The sequence below is a fragment of the Dipodomys merriami genome, unplaced genomic scaffold (assembly GCF_024711535.1).
Source record: "Dipodomys merriami isolate MVZ:Mamm:240054 unplaced genomic scaffold, mDipMer1.0.p SCAF_138, whole genome shotgun sequence".
Lineage (NCBI taxonomy): Eukaryota > Metazoa > Chordata > Mammalia > Rodentia > Heteromyidae > Dipodomys > Dipodomys merriami.
The window spans coordinates 548,283-566,101 of NW_027202693.1; positions in this window are offsets into that span (position 1 = coordinate 548,283).

Here is a 17,819-nt window from a genome sequence, read left to right on the forward strand (position 1 = left end):
AAGTCTATTTGTTTGAAGCCAGGTGACTGGGGTCAGCTAGTCCAAACACAGATGACAGGGCAGACCCCACAGTCAGGTCTCAAACAAACAGGTCTCCTAAACTGTATTGTCATGTTCTAAAGGAATGAATGAATAGCTGAATGTCAGGAGCAAAGGAGTGTTTCTCACTTGGACAAGTACAGGCCAAGTTCGAATATGAAGCCGGAATGCTGAGCTGGATCTCAGAATGCATTCCCATGCCAGTCTTACAGAAGGCTGAATTCTTGCCCCTTTAGTCTCCAGCTTCTGTGGCTTCAAGATTGGTTGATCCGGGCACTGGTGGCTCATGCCTGTAATCCTAGCTACTCAGGAGGCTGAGATCTGAAGATCGAGGTTCAAAGTCAGCCCAGGCAGGAAAGTCCGTGAGACTCTTCTCTCCAATAAACCACTAGAAAACCAGATGTGGAGCTGTGGCTCAAGTGGTAGAGCGCTTGCCTTGAGCTGAAGAGCTGAGGGACAGCGCCCAAGCCCAGAGTTCAAGCCCCACAATGGACAAAAAGAAAGAAAGAAAGAAAGAAAGAAAGAAAGAAAGAAAGAAAGAAAGAAAGAAAGAAAGAAAGAAAGAAAGAAAAAGGTTGGTTGGGAATCTGAACATGTGTGTGTGTGTGTGTGTGTGTGTGTGTGTGTGTGTGTGTGTGTGTGTGTGTGTTCACTGAAGAAGCTTGTAATAAAACCAGTACATAGGAGGAAAGCAAATGGGAAGATCCTCAAGCAGTTACTGTTTAATGGCAAGAAGGGAGATTTCCTTTTTAAAAATCCAAGCCTAGCAGGCAAAAGGCCCAGAACCACAAAAATAGGACATTTATTTGAAGACCAAGCCAAAGGCCAGATTCTAGGAGCCTCTAATTTTAAGACCCTTACAGGTTGACTGGGTTGGTAGGGGAGGTAGAAGGAGGGTGTCTTGTTTGCATGGATTTTGTGCTGGTGTCTAAACCCGGCTCTAGTTCACTGAGAGGAGCTTCAGTTCTAAAGAGTACAATCTCTGGATCCTGGACCCCAGGTGCCATTGTACAACTTCCCCGCTTCCTTTTGTGCTAAAGAGAATTGCTGCCCAAACAACTCCACAGGCTTGCTAGAGAAATAAAGGAGATGGGGGAGGGTGGAGAGGTGCTGGTGCAGATGATAATTCCAACATTATTACCATCATCCTTACTCATTTCTTCTCCACTAAATGACGAAAGCGTTTCCTCCTACATATGCCTTCCAGGCATATGGGTTCCTTAAAAGAATTACAAGGCAGGAAGGTGTTTAAAGCAGACACAACAGGTTTATTTCAAAGTGACAGGAAAGTACTGAGGCTCTCCTAAGAGAAGGCACCCCAAAGAGGAATCCAATGGTGGCTTTTGCCCTGATTGCTCAATGGCTTGTCTGTGTACCACCTCGGCTCTTTCCATTGGTTGAGTGGGGACCCAAGGCATTATGGGAAGAAGAAGCTCCATGATGAGCTGTATGTGCCCACTATGTGTTATGTCCACGATTTGAAAAATCTCTATCTACCTGAGGCCAAACTCTAAGAGAAAGCCAATCTTAAAAACTGTCATATTGTCAAGGGCTTGTGGATGGGAATTCCTTCTCCCTTCAACACATGGAATTATTCTTTATGAACACTCAGTACGGACCAATCAACCTGTCAAACATTTTAGACTTCCTGATGGATTCTTTAATTCAGTCTTCCTGGAAGCCTTTGGCACAGAAACTGCTATTCTAATTTACAGAGGAGGAAACTGAGGCACGGAGAGGTTTAAAGAACTTCCCCAGCATACAGATGATGCATGCCCATTGTTTATTTAGTCCACGGAAGCCAAGCACTTCTGATTTCTCCCTTTACAGCTGAGGAACTTGATATTCAGAAGGGTGAGGAAATTCACTCAAGGCTGCACCATTAGGAGGTGACAGAATCTACGGATGGAAGTCAGGATCACTTAAAGATGAGAGGCATTCACACGCCTCTCACATGAGCAGTCTAAAAATGTGCCTTAGACTTGTGCCAAGCGTGTGTGTGTGTGTGTGTGTGTGTGTGTGTGTGTGTGAGCATGTGTGTGAGTACATTGTTGTATGTTGTGAGAAACAGAAGCCACATTTTGAGAGGTTGAATAGGGAGTCTTTATTGGAAAGCTGGCAACCACAGGTGCTATCTTGTCATAAAGACCTGCAGCCCCTCCAATACACTTGACACTGTTTTAGAAAACTGAGCCATGAGGGCAGGAGAGGAAAGGAAGAACAGAAACCCAATACCGACAAACCAGATCAACTCCAATGGAGAGCTGAGGCGGGACCCCATGGGGACTGGAGGAGAGCCAGGAGCCAGGAGACACAGGGACGAGGCATGGTGTCTGAGCTGGTCCAGGCTTAAATAGGGTCAACGCCAGGGGGCAGGCTCACAGGCAACTCAAGAGTCTCCCAAGTTCAAGGCACAGGACTGACAAGTCCAGTAACCTATCATCCAAGTTCCTGCCCCTGTCTCTAGGAATTCAGGTATGCCCATCACCTGGGGGTGGAATTTCCCTGCCCCTACCATGAAGACAAGATGATGCCAGTTAAACCCAATACTCTATCACCCACTGTGTGGCCAAGATGGCACCAATTAAACCTAGTCTCCTTATTTCAACACACACCTATATAGGTGTATATTACCTTCCCCTACACATACCTCCTAGTGGTATGGGTTCATTAAAGAATTACAAGGCAGGAAGTTGTTTAAAGCAGACAGAGCAGTTTTTTTTCAAGCTTATGTGTGCTTGTGTGAATATGTGTTCCTGTGCATATACATGTTTGTAAGGTTGGAGGAGGGAGGTGGCAGTCTCTAGTTAACTTCAGTCAAGATGAAAGATACTAAAAGCACACTTACAGGTTGGGGATATACTCAAGCAGTAGAGTATCTTCCTGGCAAGATCAAGGCCTTGAGTTCAAATCCCAGTACTGCCCCAAAAGAAAATCCTATCAAAAAGCATTCTTCAAGCTCAGCGCTTGCGGCTGACACCTGTCACCCTAGCCACTCAGGAGGCTGAGATATGAGGATTGTGGTTCAAAGTTAGCCCAGACAGGAAAGTTCATGAGACTCTCATCTCCAGTTAACCACCACAAACCAGAAGTGGAGCTGTGGCTCAAAATGATAGAGCATTAGCCTTGAGCTAAAAAAAAGCTCAGGAACAGCACCCAGGCCCTGAGTTCAAGCCCTATAGCCCAAAACAAAACAAAACAAAGCATTCTTCACTGGGTGTTCATAGCACACACCTGTAATCCCAGCACTCAGGAGGCTAAAGGCAGCCCGCACTATAGAACAAGTCTTGTCTCAAAAAATAAATAAAAGACAGTAAAAAGAAAATGAAATAAAGGGAAAGAAAGCATAATAAAATGACTCTTCTTGAGCATCCTTGAGATCCTTCCACCCTGAGCGGGAGCTCAGAGAAGTCACTGGACCTGGGAGACGAAGAGAATGTCACAGATGAAATCATTTAGCCCTCTCCTCTGTCCCCAGGGAAACAACACCCAGAGTGCAATGGGCCAGGAGCGAAGAAATTCATATTTCAGTCTGATGCGATGTGAGAGCTCAAACACACCATTTCCCTTCCCCTCGAGTCTTCTGTAAATTAACATAATGATGCCCCAGCTGCTAGACTAGCAGCTCTATGACTCTGTCATCGACAAACTGTGGATGTCAAACTTCCAGCCCTAGTCCAGGCCTCGTTTACCCAGCCTGAGGCAACTTCTAGACAAATTCCCACTAGTCATATTAGCCTCAAACCCCTCCCCCACCCCTGGTTGGTTTAGAAGCCAGGAGAATTACCCCTCTGGTGCTGAAATGCCAGGCAGGGAGGTGGTTTGAAAACTGAGAGCACAGAAAGATGACTCTTTGATGGATTGCTTTGGGCTGGGGTCACCAGCTCCTTGGCTGATCTCTCTTCATCCTTCAGGAACTCAGGGCAACTGAGAGAGACTCCTGGCCTTGGCCAGTGTGACATAACTGTATTGTAGCCATAATGTTCTTGCTAGGGATTTTTTAAAAATTGCTGGTACTTGGAATTGAATGCAAGTCCTTGCACTTGCTAAACAGGTGCTTTATCTCTTGAACAATACTCCCAGTCCTTTTGCTTTTAGGTTTTTCTTTGATAAGATGTCCTTCTTTTGTTTGGGCTGACCTCAGACCAAAATCCTCCTATCGGTATCTCATGAATAACTGAGATTACAGGTGTGTGCGGCCATGCCCAGCACGATACATTGGCATAGAAGACATGGATCATGTACCTAGCTCATGCAGACAGCTAGATGACTTGCACTCCTAATGGTTCTGCCTCCACTTTCTATGTTGGTTTCTTGTACATCCATCTGAGTGAGCACGCACCCCTGTTTCTGATGGTAGAGGCATATATAGTATTAGAAATACTGGCACAGAGTTTTCCATGATGATGGCACGTTGGCCAGATATAATGAGTTGGGCATTCCCAGATACTTTAGTGTCCCAGTAGTCGTGGCTGATTCCAAGGCCTTTGGCTCCTTGAATGCCTCTTCCTCTTGCTGGGCCTTTGCCCTCGTAATCTTTCCAGTGCATCCTCACAAGACAAGCCTTCATGCTGGAGGTCTCCATAGACACGATCCCTCTCTGGCAGGCAGCCCTGTGTCTCTTCTACTCAGCTCTTTACGCACAGTGTCTAACCCATGTTTGGAAAACCTTGTAGCCTTGAACAACTGCTATTGAATATTACTGTTGTGGTGATAGTCTTGAAGTCTTGCAAGCCTCTGTGATTCTGAGAAGTCTTGTTTGCTGACTCTGATCCTGCATGCTTATCTTGATGGGACTCCTAGCCCACTGGCTTCCTTAGTCCTGGCCAGCAGCCAGCCGCTGAGGTCCGGGCTATGCTTGTTCTCTATGGATCGGCCAGTAGAGGGCACTGTGGGAACGCACCCATGGAAGAAAGAAAGAAGGCAGTGGTGTGAATTCTTATGAGAGCCCGGAAGGGATCTTAAAAACCCATCTCGACCCAAAACTTTCATTTTACAGATGAGCAGACAGATACCCAGGCAGAAGATGTGACTTGCCCAAGGTCGTAGAGTTCCTGTGTGCATGGGGAGTGGGGATGACTCTCAATCCCTTGGCGTTCTCCACTCTGTGGAGGAGCGGCCAAGCACTGAAGGAGATGCCTGGCCCTGACTGCAGGGGCCTTGAGCCCCACAGAGAACCCTGCTTGCCCAGACCTAGGCTGCCTGGGTCTTCTCCTTTCCCAGCCCGCCTCCTCCCCCCCCCCCCCCATCCCTGACAGAAAGGCTCTCTACACATGGGAGGTGGGACAAAGAACTTGCTGACTCTTTTTGAGTCCATGATTTTTGAGCCAGTGTTTACTTTCCTTCATCATAGCTCTCAGTTACTGGGAACTTTCTAATTGCCAGGATCGTGTTGGAGGAATTATAGTCATTACCAAGTAGGATTTGGGAATTCACCCATCACTTTTCATTAGGCACGATGTTTCACATCTGTAATCCCAGGTATTTGGAGGTGGAGACCAAGAGGATCACAGTTTGAGGCCAGCTTGGATAAAACGTTATTGAGAGCCCATCTCAATGAACAAATCAGGTATGGTGGTACAAGACTTTGATCGCATAGTGACTCCAATGGCTGGAACTAGGAAAATTGTCGTCCAAAGATGGCCCAGGGCAAAACTCTTGAGACACTATTTGAAAAAATAACCCAAAGCAAACAAGGCTCCAACTGCCTTTTCTAGGATTTCTCAAGCTCAGCGTGACTTTAGAATTGAAGCATCTGGAGCTAGGGGCACACAGCTGGGCAGAGTTGGAAATAAGTCTGTCTCCCAAACCCCAGCTTGCTCCATTGTGGTTAGTTTTCTGCCCGGACAGAAAACTCTGCTCTGACAGGCACGGGAATCCAGCCCATAAATCACCAGTGCACTGCCAACAAGTCTTCAAACTCATGCTGAAGGACCCCAGAGGAGAGACTGATGGGAAAGCTTCTTCCCTTCTGAATGGGTCTGTGCATCTACTTCCCATAGTCTCCTGGGAACTCCCCCTCCCCCCATCTTCAAGTTAAATTCCAAGGCTGTCACTTCCCACTTGTCTTCAAACAAGCTCAGATCCCTGTGGCCCAGAAGAGCCCTCGCTCTTGGCAGCCAGGGTGATAAATGGCATCTTTTTGCTTTCCATCAACACTAAGCAAACAGTTCACACTGTCTCTTCCCCTACTTCTTGGAACTTCCTGCTGCTGTGGCCTGCGCTGGACTGTGATGATTTATAGCCGTCTGTCTGTCTGTCTTCTGACTTGTCCACTTCTAGAAAATGAACCATTATTCCCTTAACACGGGCAATGCAGGAGCTGGAACTTAAAGAAACCATAGAAATGTTGAATGGGCAGATCAATACATGGATGGAGAGGGATGAGTGAATAAATGGGGAGGTGGCTAGGTCCCTATGGGGTAGATGGATAGATGGGTGGGTGGATGACTAAATGGGTAGATGGCTGTATGGTTGGACAAATGGCTGGACAAAGGTAGAAAAAGGGTGAGTGATTGGTATGTGGATGCAAGAATTGAGCTATGAGTAGATTTATAGGTAAAGAATGGATGGATAGATGGATGAGTGGGTGAGTGATTAAATGGATAGAGGGGTAGATGTAGGTAGGCAAAAGGTATATGGATAGGCCAATAGTTGTATAGATGGGTGAATGGGTAGATGGCTAGTTAGATAAAGAATGGATGGATAGATGGGTAGGTGGGTGGTTAAGCGAAGGCTGGGTGGCCAGACAAGGATGGGTAGTGGTATCCTCACCAATGCTATCTGGGCACACTGGCCGTCTTTCATGTCCAAGAATGAGCCTAGCTCTTTGGTGCCTGGGGGGTCTAAGTCTGAACTTGCTGTTCCCGACATGCAATTCAGTTCCTTTAACTCTTTGCATAGCAAACTCCTCCCTCCTTCAACTCTCAGCTTCAATGTAAATCCATAGGGCTTGAACTCAGGACCTGAACTGTGTCCCTTAGATTTTTTTTTTCCCTCAAGGCTGATGTCTGCTCCTTGAGTCATACCTGCCCTTCTGGTTTTATTGCTGGTTAATTAGAGATAAGAGTCCCACCAACTTTCCTGCTTGGTTTTAAACTATGATCCTCATATCTCAGTCCCTCTGAGTAGCTAAGATTAGAGGTGTGTGCTACCAATGCCTTGCCCCTACCTTTCTTAAAGCACTTACAGAACAGTTTAAATAATACTTACCCATATATGTTATGGCATTTTGGTGAACAATCACAGCCTTATCTGTTAATGGCTGTCTACCCAGTGAATCTGAAAACTCAAAAATGGCAGGGAGAGGAGGGACCATTTCTGAGTTACTTACCACTGTATCATTAGTGCTTAGCAGGTAGTTAATGCTGTATATTTTCATAGGTGACCCAATAAATGGATAAATGATCATAGGAAACATTCATCGGGCAGAGCACCCTTGGGGTACCGATGAGGACAATAGCCAGGCCGCTTTCCTTTCGAATCATCGAAACTCATCATGAAGCTCAACTTCATTTTACATTTGGAGCCCAAGACTAGAAAACAGGTAGCAGGGCATCATAATTGCAGAAGCCCTTCTCTTCTTTATCCTTAGAAGGAGAACCCAGATTTTGATGCTGGTGGCCATATGCCCAGGTTGGAAAATGAAATGAATGTAGCTCAGAGGTAGAATGCCTATTTAGCAATACACAAAGCCCTGGGTTTGATCCTCAGCAACACACACACACACACACACACACACACACACACACACACACACACACACACACACACACACACACACACACACACACACACACACACACACACACCCCAAGGAATACATGGACAAATAAAAGTACACTTCCTAGCCTCACTTTCAGAGAGGAATGGTCACGTGACCCAACTATGGCCAATGAGATGTGGGCAGGAGTTGTTGGGTGTAGCTTCTTGAAAATCTTTTTCAGAGAGGGTCTAACTCTGCAGGCTTGCCCTTTGCTTTTTGCCCCTCTCTTTTCCTGGAATATAAGCATGAAGGGGAGTGATGTGTGTGTGTGTTGGGGGGGCTCATTGTGGGCCTATGAGGCCATCTTAATGATGGAAGGCAATCATGGATGTTTAAGAGAGAAGAGCATCCATCTACGAGTCTGGAATATTAACTGCCATCTAGGGCCTCCCACACTAGATCTAGTTCAATTAAGACAAAAAATCCTCCCTATTTTCAACAAATCCAAATAGGATTTTCCCTTCTATCCATCACAGACAGGGTCACTAACAAGCTAGCAGTGGCATGGCTAAGATTTGAAGCTAGAGATGCCATACTGAGCAACATTTTCATGGGGATGGTAGCTAAGCCAGAGAATCTGCCACAATGGCATGGTTAACGAAGTTAAGGGGTTGTGACAGAAATGTAGATACCATCCTCTGAGTGATGGTGACAGGGCACCTGGGAGCGTGTTAGGGGGACACATTCTCAAGTCCCGCACACACCTCCTGAGTGAGGAACTCAGAGATAGAGGCTGAATCTCTGCATTTTCCCCAAGCTTTCCAGAGGAGTCTGTTGAAAGTTGAGTCAATGAAACCTGGGAGCAGGAACAAGATGGTTTGGGTCCTGGTTTTTAGAAGCACACTCATGAAATGCTTGTAGGGAAATATGCATCCAAGCTTGGCACTGGATGAAGAAGACAGGGACACAAAACCAGCAATCTGAGTGGCCCTCATGTGACATCTACCTTGTCTGTCTTGGTGTGTCTGATTTTCTTCTAATAATGCCTTCGTCTCCATCTTAGTGGCCCCGAGAGAGGGAAAGAGAGGGTCATGGAGTTAGAACTCCCTTCTTATTATGTGAGCTTTGAGCCTGGGTCTTGAGTTGTCATGGAGATTAAATGAGTTCATCCTTTAAAACACCTAGGCCCAGCGCTTCATTGTCCTGCATCCACGCCAGCATCATCTGAGGAGTTTATATAGAGAAAAAAAATATTTACCCAGCACTCAGTTACCCCAGACCAATTAAATAAGGATCCCCAGAGATGCAGTTCAACCTTCAGATAAAAACAGCTTGAACCCAGATCTCTACAGGTCTTTCTCACATACTGCCAAGTCAGCCGGCCCCTGGCCTAAAGCTGTGAAAAGCCCATGGAAAGTGGATGTTGACTATTTCTATACACACACACACACACACACACACACACACACACACACACACACACACACACACACACACACACACACACACACACACACACACACACACACCAGCCTGGCTCAGGCCTCTACTTCAGCTCCATCTTTGCCTCAAATGACCTGCCCTCTTCCAGACAGCCTGGCAAACAGACACTCATCCAAGATTCTGCAAGAGGCTCACCACCTTCCTAAAACCCTTCACCAAACAGAAACGACCATTTCTCCCTCTGGACCCAAGCATAAGGGAGCAGACAACAAAAATCCATGCTTAGTCTGTCTGCCCTGCACATCATGCTGGCTTGTGTGACGTTTTCTTATTTTATTTCTCATTGTAAACACTCTGTAAGGTAGAGACCATGGAAAGCCCCCTGGGATAGGTGAGGAGGGAGGGATCATTTGCATTCAAATCTCCAGAGTCCTGAATCTGCTCCCTGAACCCCTCTGCCCTAGCCGCATGCCTGTCTCCCATCTCCTCCTCCTCCCAGTTTTCAAGAATACAGATCATATGATTGATTCACCATTCTACGTCTAACACCTGGTGTAGATTAGAGATGTAATGATGATTTGATGAATTGACTGCCTTACTACCTACTGTGTGCCTGCCTACTGTGTGTCAGGGCAGCTGTTTCCTGCTGTCCCATTACTGTAGGTCCAGAGCTCAAACCTGAGGCCAAAATCTGGGATCCAAGATTCCTAGTGGCCTTGGCCAAAACTAGATGAAATCTCAAAGTATTCTCATTTTCTTTCTTTTTGAGCAGAAAATGAGAGTCAGAAGTTCCTTGCCACAGGAGACGTCGTTACTCAGTAGCAGAACAGAGACAAGAACCCTAGGCCTGAACAGCTCTGTCTCTCCAGTTTCTCTCAGGAAAACAAGACGACTTAATGAGCTACACACACACACACACACACACACACACACACACACACACACACACACACACACACACACACACACACACATCAGGCACATGCTTGCCTAGAAGCAACTGTGGCCGGAGGAGCAGGGAACGGAGGGCTTCCTTGCAAGGAGAAAGCTACCTTGAGCATCCAGACTCAGGTAGATTCCTTCTGCTCTGCTCTGTGATAACTGGCTGGAGGTAGGGGGGCAAGGGGAGGGTGATGCAGGCTGGATGCTGGCACAGAGTATTCTGTGAGTAGGAGATGGGACATGGTCAAGTATTGAGAACTGAGTGAAGTGCTGTGGGGAGGGGGAAGCTGATGGAGAGGAGGGGGCATATTAGGATGGGGTGAGAACCACTGTCAAGAACAGAAGGCACAGTGTCTTTGACTATGGGGTGGGGGCATGGACAGGGAACCAGGGGCCTGGGGAAGGCCTCGTGGTACCCAGTTGATCTCTCTCCATGGGGAGCCGTTGCCATGACAACACAAGAGCGCTAGATCGATGCTTGATGTTGGATGGAGCTCTCAGTCACTGCCAGCTCACCCCTCCCTTCTCTCCTCAAAGTGGAGTGAAAAAGTTGTGGTTCCTGTGTGTGTGGGGGTGTCACTTCTCACTCCTCAGAGTCCCTCCCCATGCAGAAGTCTCCATGTCCCAGTGCTGAAGGATGCTATGTCCTGCCCAAGAGTTGTAGGAGGATAATATATGATCCTTCACTCCACATTCCAGAAGCACTGGGAAGAGGAAGAGCAGTTCTTCCAAGGAAACTTGTGGCTGTTGCTGCTAAGGCTCAAGGTGTAGGAGCCAAGTGTCACCTCCCTTCTGATTGCAAAACGGTCCAGAGTTTGGTCAGTCATGAGACTTGAACTCAGGGCCTGGGGCATTGTCCTTGAGCTTTATTCACTCAAAGCTAGTGCTCTACCACTTTGAGCCACAGCTCCACTCCTGGGTTTTCTGGTTATTAATTGGAGAAAAGAGTCTCATGGACTTTCCTGCCCCAGCTGGCTTCAAACCACAATCCTCAGATCTCAACCTCTGGAGTAGCTAGGATTACACGTAGGAGCCACCAGCACTGCCAGCCAGAGTCCTTTTCAAGTTTGGTCTTCAACCACAGCAGGGAAGAAATTTCCCTCCCAGGCTCCTTCCAGCTGGTAAATGAACAATTCCCGCCTCACCCCATCCTTGGTCACTCTGGACTGCTGCCTGCCATGTGATGCTGTAGAGTCTCTTTCTTCTTTAGCAGGTCACACTAGCCAGTCATTATGGTCCAAAATCCCTCTCAAAGGGCATTTCTTTGAGCTTCTTTCAGGGCGGAGATAAAGAAGCAAATACCTCAAGGTAAGATAATGTGTTGACAACTCAACTTAGTGGCAGGCTAGGGGCTCTTGAGCATGCTGGTCCGGGGAGGGACTGGTCTCCGCCATCAGCTGGCTCTGTAATGCAGCCAAGTGCTGACTTCCCAGTCTTATTCCCTCCTCTGAAAGCAGGCCTGGGGGACCTGTTAGTGTGAGGGTGCTGTGAGCATTTGACAAGGAAATAAAAACTAAAGTACATCTGAAAGCAGGACTCACTCGGCACCAGTGCCTCATGCCTGTCATTCTCGCCACTCTGGAGGCTGAGATCTGAGGATCACAGGTTGAAGCCAGCCCAGGAAGCAAAATCCCTAAGACTCTTATCTCCAATGAATCACCAAAAGCCCTGGAAGTGGAGCTGTGGCTCAAGTGGTAGTGTGCCAGCTTTGAGTGCAAAAGCTAAGGGACAGAGCCTGGATCCTGAGTTCAAAGTCCCAGGACTGGCATACACACACACACATACACACACACACACACACACACACACACACACAGAGGCATGCACACACAAAAAGCAGAGGTCACAGTGTAAATACTTTAAGCTCTCATTAGTCATATCTGCATGTATCAGCACTAGCAGGGAGGAATGCTTTATGGAGATGCGGAGACCCCCCTGAACCCCAACTAGGAGCCAGGCTTTCTACCAGCATCCACTGTGGGCTCCTCACCAGCCCTGAGTGTCATAGCACCCCTTATTTTGTGCCAGTTCTGGCACACTCTCTGAGCCTCTCTCTCTCTCTCTCTCTCTCTCTCTCTCTCTCTCTCTCTCTCTCTCTCTCTCTCTCTCAAGATTAGTGCTCTACCACATGAGTCACAGCTCCGTTTCTATCACCTCATTTTCAAGATGAAGAAACTGAGTCTCATAGATGCTCATTTACAGACTACCAAGGTTTCTCTGAAGGCCAGGAATGGAGTTGGAATTTGAACTCAGGATCTCTCTGATTCTCAGATCCCTCATTGATTATAACTGCAGAACACAGTTTTCCGTCTGAGTAGAACCAGGCTTGGGGAGCTAGGGGTGTGTATGTGGGGACAGGCTCTGCTGACATAGAGATAGATGTAAGAGGTTTTTGTTTTTGGTTTTTTTGTCAAGGCAGGCGGTGGGGAGTAGGTTGGTGAGGGACTGACAATTGATTTTATCCATGTTGGCTGTGTGGGTCCCAGCAGGAGACTTTCTCAATGAGCCTAAGTTCAAAGGGATGCATGATTAGCTAGGAACTGTTTGTTATTGATTTCAGCAAAAGGAAGAAGGGAAGGGAGGAAGGACGAGTGTAATGAACAGGAGTGGCAGGATTTCTCCAAGCGGCCCACCCAGACAATTAGAGACACTGCCTGTCTTACTCGGCCCCTTCCAACTTTCCTCTGGGTCTGATCTCCTTGGGCTGCAGAGTTCAGCAGGGAGGGAACCATCTCAGAGCAAAGCAGGACACTGTCACGGAGACTGGGGCTTTTCAGAGACGAGAAGGGAGCGATCTTCAAGCAGAATATCCTCCATAGGTACCCAGGAGAGGAAACTCAGGAGTTACCATCAAACTTCCAGGATGGATCTATTGCCACGTGTGGGAGGTGATGGGTGGACACTGATTCCGGTTGAGGTGGGGTGGGGTGGGGGAGGAGGAAGGCAACTTGGGGAACAGGGCTTGCATTGAGAGGAAGACCAAGAAGAAGGTAGTAGGGCTGCCCAGTAGTGGCATTGTTGCTGCCAGTCTGCTGCTGTCTGTTTGGGTTTGAGAATGAATGTAGTTTTGTTTTGTTTTTAATAAGCAGCTGCTTTGATCTTACTCTGGGGAAACGTGTCAAGAAAATATCCATCCTGGTTCAGCTCCTGGTCTAACCTCCTGTTAGCTGTTCATCTGTCCAGGGAGTGTCTCCCTCTGAAACATAGGTGCAGGAGAGGGGGCTTTGTTTTTGAGAACTGTAGGGATTAAATGAGATGATGTGTGAGCAGAAGCTTAAAATCACCACAGGCCAGCGATCAGCGTTGCCTGGGGATGATTGGAAATGTAACATCTTGCCAGCTATGATAGTGCTAGATAATCTTAGCATTTGGGAGGCTAAGGTAGGATCTGGAGTTTGAGACCAGCCTGGACTACATGGTGAGATTCTGTTTCAAATAATAATAATAATAACCAAAGAAAGAAAAGGAAAAGAAGAAAGAGAAAGGAAGGGAGGGAAGAAGGGAAAGAGGGAGGGAGAGAAGGAAGGAAAGATGAAAGAAGGAAGGAAGGAAGGAAGGAAGGAGGGAAGGAAGGAGGGAGGGAGGGAAAGAAGGCAGGCAGGCAACATCTTTGGCCCCCTGTGAACCTACAGAATCAGAATCAGAATTGTAGGACTGGGCCAAGCAACCTGTTTTACACTTTTACACACACACACACACACACACACACACACACACACACACACACACACACACACACACACACACACACACACACACACACACACACCCTGCCATGCACTGGCAGGCAGATCTAGAAACCTGCTAAGAAACGAAGCAGGTCTCTAAGGATGTGTTTGTCAAGATAGGGCAAGCAGAGGGGAGGGGTTGAGGCTGCATCTTCCTGGAAAGTCAATTTGCCAGAAGATGTTTTAAAAAGGCGGGGCGGGGGGGGGAGAGTTAAATTATCTCACCAGTGAGTAATAGAAAGCCATGACAAATGAAAACACACACATATATTATGGTACAGAAAACCACCTGCTATTATCCTGAGGAGATAAGAGAGAAGCCACAATGACATTTCATCCTTGCGGTGGGGAGATTTGCACTCAGGCCCTTGGACCCCAGGTCTCTCTCCTCTCCTCCTCCCCCCACCCCCCACCCCCCGCCAGACAACCTAGTGTGAAATACCAACATGGATTGGTGGATGACTCCTCAGTGGATTGACTGAGCAGGAAGATAGTGTGAGTCGAGCATAAGTCCAGCCTCTTACAATATTCCAGGAACAAAAATAGGCACAGTTTCTGCTCTTGTGAATCCATGGCGGGTTGGAAGGGGGCAGGTGGTATGGGTGGAATGGAACATGAACCCAACTACCCCACAAACAGATTCAGAATCATAAGCTATGATAAGTGTTCTGAAGGGAAAAGTCAAAGCAAGGTCTAAGAGGAGATGACAGGAGACTAAATCCTCAGGGAGGGCACAAGTGATTTCTCAAGAGCGGGCTATCTAAATGCATGGGCATAGCACAGTGCCAAGATGACCACAAGCAGCCTGCTTGGTTTGCACTCACCTTTGGAAGTACATTTCTCCTGGCTCTGTTCACCTTTGGCCTTTTCTGAGGTTCTAGGTCCAGCTTAGCCCCTCCCTCCAGGAAGCATTGACCCCCCCCCAACCTCTGACCTTTTCAGTCTCTGAATTCCCATGATGCATTTTCCCAGAATCTACTAGAATGGCCAGCTCTTGCTTTCTGTCATCTGGATCTCATCCACATGATTCTATCATATCCATGCAAACCCAACACTAGAGCTGACTTAATCTTGTTTCCTCCATTCTTATTTGTAGGAGTTTACTGGAAGGGAAATTTTTTTAATTCAGCATCACTGTAGGAAATATAGAAACAGACAAAGCCGTAAGTCAAAGGTAACTATTAAAATGAGCCATTCTCCCATGGTCCTCCAGGAAGACTGGCAAATGGTAGAGGGATGGAAAGCCATATGAAGGCCAAGACATTCTCCCAACCCCACGGAGAGACTCAAGCAAACATCCAAGGGGAAGATGGCCCACTTTCTGCTTCGTTATTTGTCTGAGTTGCTTCTGAAATATGTGTGAGCAGAACTGAGCAATTGTCACCGTCAGGGTGAAGCATCCAGAAAAGAGATTTCCCCTATAGGGAGAAATGTTTTGCTCAATTTTCCAGGCCCCCCTCTGAGACTTCCGGGACTTTGACAAATGATGACAAGTATGCGACCCACTGTGGCACACAGCTTTCCACTACGTGGTGCTAGCTTGTATACTACATTTGATTTTTGCTTTCAAAAAACAATCGGATTTAACAGCAGAGTCACTCAGAACAAAGCCCTCTCCCATACCCGTTAGCGCAGACAGCAGGTGTTCATATAGTTCTTGTATAAGAAGAAACTTGCTCTGACTTGCATCTGTGAACTGTGCTAATGCTCTGCCTGTGTTTCTTTGTCATAGTGTCAACACAAAAGCTACGCCCCCCTGCACCCTTCTCCCCCTCTCCCCCCCCCCCCCGCCCCAGGGGGCAGAGGTAGCTCTGTTTGGCTTTTACAATGATGTCAAGGTCTTCCCAATGAACTCCCCCCAAGTCTGGAAATCTGTAGCCCAGCATGCTTGGATGGTCCTGGAAGCAAAGTTGTAGCTCTCGCTAGGCCACCCGGTGGTGCTTGGCAGTGCACCACACTGCTGGGCTGCGATATGCAGGAGCTTAAGGGGACAGAATGCATCTCCACTTGGCAACATCATTGCTCTACAATGGACTTAGCCAAGCATCATCCCAGAGCAAGTGGAAGGGCACCTGTTCAGCAAAACCACCCCCAGCCACCATGTCAACCTGCCCCTTTCCCAGAGAGAAGCACCATTACTGATATCTTGTATGTCCTTCTAGAGAAAGCCTATTTCATAGACAAGTAAACACACACACACACACACACACACACACACCACTGTTAAAAAAGCATACCAGGCAAAATGCTCTGTCAATCACTCTGTGTGTGTGTGTGTGTGTGTGTGTGTGTGTGTGTACACGCCAGTTCCTGGGTCTTGAACTCAGAGCCTGGGTGATATCCCTGTGTCTTTTTGCTCAAGGTTATTGCTCTATCACTGGAGCCACAGCCCCACTTCTGACTTTTTCTGAGTAGTTTATTGGAGATAAGAGTCACAGACTACCTCACCTGGTCTGGCTTCAAACTGTGATCCTCAGATCTCAGCCTCCTGAGTAGCTAGGATGACAGGAGTAAGACACTAGCATCCGGCTTGGCTTCAGTTTTATTTTCCTCTTTCCATTGGTCAAAAATGTGTCTCTTCTCCCATGATCAAGTTCATCAAAGCCAGAAGTAGAGGTGTGGCTCAAGTGCCGGCTTTCAGTGAAAAAGTAAAGGGAAAATCTGAGGCCTGAGTTCAAGCCCCAATACTGGCACCAAGAAGCAAACTAACAAGCTAAGGGCCAGTGGATGAGCTACTCTGGAGGCTGTGATTTGAGGATCATGGTTCAAAGCCAGGCTAGGCAGGAGAGTCCATGAGACTATTACCTCCAATTAACCACACACACACAAAAATCTAGAAGAGTAGTTGTGGTTCAAGTGGTAGAATACTAGCTTTGAAGAAAAAAAGCTCAGAGATAGCACCTAGGCCCTGAGTTCCAGTCCTGGGACAGGCGCACACACACACACACACACAGACTAAACAACAACAGAAAGAAAAAAAAAGCCCACAGCTAACAAAACAACTTAAAGCTGCTAATTCTGGCTCCCCCATCGGTGGTCCTCTACCTATTAGATGTCTGGAACCAACATTAGTTGTCTGGAAACCCCGGCCTCAGAGCCCTCGATCTCAGCTCCTGCTAAGCTGGGCCTGGATTCAGGTTTCCAATCTTTATTACCATGAGGAGCGACATGACTCAGAGGCTGTTTGAGCTCCTGCCGCATCTGTGAGAAGCTTGAAGACTTTTATCTCCTGCGTTGCCCCAGGAACTGCTTGGCTCTCGTTTGAATGCCTTCACCCTGGGAGGAGGTGACCTCCAGGTGAGAATCTCCAGGGATGGCCTGCCTCCGCCCTGCCCCTCTGCCTCCCCCAGGAGGAAAATGAGCGGCTGTTCTCAGAAGTCTTTTGTAGCATGAAATTGATATTGGTCCTGGGAGATAATTTTGGCTTCTCAAGTCAATCCCTGATGCCCTCAATTGAACAATGTCCTTTGGGGAGAAAAAAAATAAATAAAAATAAAATACAGCAAAACCAAGTGGACAAAATTGAGAGCATCTTAGATTTGGGCGTAAATATTCCTTTCTGCAAAGAAGAAGGACATAGAGAAGGTGACCAGCCAAGTGGGCAGGTTTTTCCTCTAGGAGTTTTTAATTTGGATATAATGGGGAATCTGAACTGAGAAAAGGGAAACTGAGGCTGCTTTACAGGTGTGATGGAGAGGGAGGAGACAGACCCAGTATCCAGGCAAATGAGTTGATTGACATAAACTGAGGGTGGAAAAAGGAATATCACCTCAGCTCTGGGGGCTCAAGGACTGACTCTGTCCATCTTGTGTGTCGCCATAACAGCATACCTGATGCTGGGTGAGGTATAAAGAAAAGAGGTTTATTTAGCTCATGGGCTTGAGGTCTCACCCCTGCAGAGATGGTGGGGGGAGAGCACGTGCAGGGATAGAGAAGCCTCTGTCTGGTTTGGGCACAGCACA